This window comes from Cajanus cajan, chromosome 6 (genome assembly GCF_000230855.2).
Source record: "Cajanus cajan strain Asha chromosome 6, NIPB_CcT2T_4, whole genome shotgun sequence".
Taxonomy (NCBI): Eukaryota; Viridiplantae; Streptophyta; class Magnoliopsida; order Fabales; family Fabaceae; genus Cajanus; species Cajanus cajan.
Genome location: NC_138522.1, coordinates 63,044,350 through 63,049,256, shown reverse-complemented (window position 1 = coordinate 63,049,256; position 4,907 = coordinate 63,044,350).

The following is a 4,907-nucleotide window of genomic DNA, read 5'->3' as shown; positions in this document are numbered from 1 at the left end:
CCAAAGGAAACACTTCCTCCAATCCAAGGGTCTAACCACTGAACCCTCTGACCCCCTCAGCCTCAGCTCTCACGTTATCTACAGTAGCATTTCTGCACACAATTATTGCACCACAATATTCAACTTCCTAAATACACAACCAAACATCCAAAACGTCAACAACCAAATACCTATGCATGTCAAAATCTTATTCATCTAAACACTCTCTCCTCTCTTCCCCAATGTCTAGCCCACTTTCCTGTACACTACTAGTTGTATCCACCCATTATTTTATTTCTTTTCTTTTAGTAAAATTAAATTCGAACCTTAATTTAATTCCGTGTTTAAATATTATGGATGAAGAAAACAACGTTATTAGGTGCTTAATTAGGGAAGTTCTTTCACGAATACTTGTTAATCAAGTCAATAAATGTACGTTTCACATTAATAATTAATAATATGATAAAATATAATTATCTTATTATATTTTTATCTTTCTTTTTGTGTAGAGATTATTGCATAGACATTTTTTTTAATATACTATTTTTTTTATTTATTTAAATAATTTGGACTCATTTTTATTTAAACCCATTTGCGGGTTCAGGTGACAAATCGGTTATCCAATAACTGATTTCTCAAAGGATTTTTTAAAAAAAAATTCAAAATCCCTTTGAGAAATCGATTATCCAGTAATCGTTTTATCAATTGGATTTTTTTTTTGTTTTTTTTTCTTCAGATTTTTGGGCTTTTTTTCCCAGATTTTTGAATTTTTTTAATTCATTTTTTGGTTTTGAATTTTTGGTTTTCAAAAACCTTGTGGTTTTGAAATTTTTGAATTTTTTTATTAGCATTATCATTAATTATTTTTATTTGTTTGACCATATTTCAACAATACTAAATTATTCATTTTTTGTTAATCTCATTTCACAGCTTATGGGATGACTGAGTCAAGATTCAATTACTACTACAACACACTAAGGAGCGAACCAGAAATCGAAGGTGTAATTGAATGACTTAACACCATACCAAAAGAATAATGGACTCTTGCATGGGACGATGGCCGACGATAGGGACACATGACTACCAACTTGGCTGAGGCAATTAATTCCATTCTTAAAAAAATAAGAAATTTGCCAATTTCTATAATTATCATGTCGACTTATAAGAGATGTAATGACTTATTCATTCAAAGAGGGAAGGAAGTCGATGCTAAACTTCGAGCTGACCAACTTTATACTGAAATAATCAATAAAGCCATGAGAGATGCAGAAACAAAGGTTAATAGTCATCATGTCCTCGAATTTGATCGTCAGTCACAGTACACGTTTTCTGGTGCAAGAGACCATTAACCCAAGGGAAACATGACCGACTGAAAATTTCACGGTTAAACTACATGACAAGTAGTGTGACTGTAGGAAATTCCAGAAGCTACACGTGTCATGCTCCTATGTTGTTGCTGCATGTAAGCATGTTCAACATAATTACAAATCTTACATAGATCAGGTATACACATTACAGTATGTTTCAAGTGTGTATAACGAATTATTTGGTGAACTATCCAATGAATCTTATTGGTCGGATTGTGAAGAATCGCAAATCATACCAAATTCAGAAAAGATTAGAAATAGAAAAGGTCGTTCAAAGTCTTCAAGAATACACACTGAAATAGATATGGTTGAACCAGGACAACCAAAAAAATGTTCTTTATGCAGGAATGTAAGTCACTCCAAGAAAAAATGTCATTACTGTCAAGGAAGTTCAAGTTAACAAGTTTAAATTGATAATAAAATGTTATGTGTTTTTCAAAAATTTCATGTTCTGTAATTTTTATTTTTTCAATAAATTTGTACTTTGTTTTTACCATTTTAATATTTAATTTAAAAATATTGTCATTTATTTAAAATTAATTTTATTATTAAATTTAAATATTAAATATATTTTTTTTATTCTAAAAACTTAACTAAGTTAATTTTTTTAAATTAATTATAATTCTTTTCAAATCTGAAAATCAAAAATTGAAAAACAAAAAAAAAATTCAAAAATCTGAACAAAAAAAAAGGCCCAATTGAGAAACCGGTTACTGGTAATCGATTTCTCAAAAGATTTTTGAAAAGTTTTTAAAAAATCATTTGAGAAATCGGTTACTCAGTAAATAAAAATGGGTCCAAGTTATTTAAATAAATAAAAAAATAGTTTATTAAAAAAAATGTCTTATTGCATAACTATTTCGTACAAATATAATGACTAAATCGAACTCCGGTGCTTATCGTTTAATAGTTGAAGGGGTCTAGATGGTGTTTAATGAGAAGATAAAATGGTTTTTTTTTAATTGATTAGTTATTAAATATTTAAATATTTTTTTTATAAATATTTAAATATATTTAAATTAGAATAGTAGATTTGATTCTAATTCAACCTTATAAAATTAGCTTGTAAGATGTGGGTTACTTTTCACTTATATACTATTTAATTGTCTAATATCTAGTCATATGAGACTTTGATTTTTCTCAATACACACTCTTACATCCAATACTGTTGAGTTTGGTGCGTGAATAAATATTGGATGACCTTTTTTAATAATTTAAGATTGGCGAAACTTGAATTTTTCTCAATACACCCCTTTCACACCCATGATACATGTGTTAATAATGGGTGATCCATCATTAATACATGGAACATATCCACTATTCTAAGAATTTACAAAAATATTTTAAATTTTTTAAAGGAAATTCATGTTATAATTGTAACTTATGTTTTTATTAATTATTTTAAGATGTATGTATCTTCAGGACAAATAGTATATCAAACAAGAGAAATAATATGCTATAATTTCCAATATTCATATAAGTTTTAAACTTACAAAATTAGTTCTTGTATTTTATCTAATGAAAAAACATCTTCCGATATAAAAATGAACGTGATCCAGATCAATTTAAGCATACATGTCTATTATATTTAATAACTAACAAGGTATATTGGTAAATAGTTGGGCCTCTTATTATTTAAGCATATTAGAAACTTGATCAGTTAAACAATACCTTGAAAAGAAAAGAAAAGAAAATCTTATTTTAATCTTTCAAATCATCAATAACATATCTAAAGTAACAAATTAAGAATGTTAAGTAATATTAATTAAATTTAATGTGATATTTTTACTAATAGAGACACTAATAAATAAATTTTATACAATAATATTTGATAAATTTTTTAACAAAATTTAAATATAAAGAAAAAAATAAGTTTTTGGAAATTAGGACATGTGCCACCATTAATTTGAGATCTGTTTTTCTTCGAAGGGTTTCAATATTTTTTGTTTGTGTAATATATGTATACAAAAATGCTGTATATAAGGAACTAATTTATTATCCTTTGAACAAAGATCAACTACAAAAGTTCTCAAACATTACCTTTTCCCGTATTCATGGAGAGAAAAAGGCCTCCATTAATATACGACTGCAAATCTAGATGAATCCACTTTTGGTACCTGACTTTATCACCCGTATTCATAAAGAGTAAAAGTTAAGTTCAACGTAACCTACGGTAGCTTCAATTCAATGAAACAATGTAGTTATATTTTTCTGTGTTCTGCTTTGGAATTTGCAAACTTCAGTTGAGAGGCTTTAAATGATAATTCAAACACACTTTAATAAACTTCAACCATTAATATAATCAAGAATAATGTATTCTTAACAATTCAAACACACTTTCCATTCGAACACAAGTTCGAAACACCTTTAGATAACTACAATTCTTTACAAAATTTTTCATATTGCTTCCCTAATATTGAAGTGTGTCATCTACATCCTGTAAAATATTAGAAAATCCAGTTCTTCCTTCATAAATTTAAATGCCTTAACAAAAAAAAACAAAAACAAAAACAAACAAACAAAGCTACGAGGTCTCAAAATTGTTTTGGGCCTCTTAATTTGAATTTGGACCTCATCCATAGGACTCACTTTAACCATAAAGATCTCTAGACCCTTTCTTAATGTTTTTGCAAAACTATCTCATTTATAATATTTTGTTATTCTTAGTACGGAATTTTTATGATATCACATATTGCATGGATTTTGCCACATTATAAAAAATTATTAAGTGTGATAACAATTGTAAAAACTAAATGCATGCTAATTGACCAATTTGGTGTACTTTCTCAAATTATTTATGTAAATGAGGCTGTTTTGAAATTATATACACCTTTGGGACATTTTATTACGGTGTCGTTATAGGCCATAATAACACCATTAACACGTGGATTTTTTTAACTCTAAAGAAGCCATGAAAGCTATATTAACAATGTCATTATAGCCTACGACGACACAAAACGGCTTGAATAAAGTCGGTATAGCTTACAACACCACATTTTTAATATAAAATAAAAATACAAAAAAAAAACAAATAAGTAAATAATTAAAAACAAATGAAAAAGGAGGTCGTTATAGCCTATAGCGACATTGTGTCGCTATAGGACATAGCACCACTTATTTTAATATTTGAATACATAAAAAAATAAAAAAACTGAAAGAAATAATTTAAATATATAAAATAAAATATATAAATAAAGAAATTACAGAAAAAAATAAATATATAAAACAGAATTATAAATTTAAACTTATATTAAATTCATAATATAAAATAAAATTACAAATTAAGAAATTAAGTAAAAAAAAATTAAAAAAAATGAAAAAAATAAGGTCACTATAGCCTATAGAGACATTGTGTCGTTATAGGCCATAGCGCCACTTAATTAAATATTTAAATACATAAAAAGAAAAAAATTAAACTGAACGATAAATATATAAAATAAAATATATAAATAGAGAAATTACAGAAAAGATAAGTATAGAAACAACTTTTTTTATTTTGTTCGTTCAGTTAATTTGATATTTGATATTTTTTCTTTTATTTTTTCCTTTTGCATATTTATT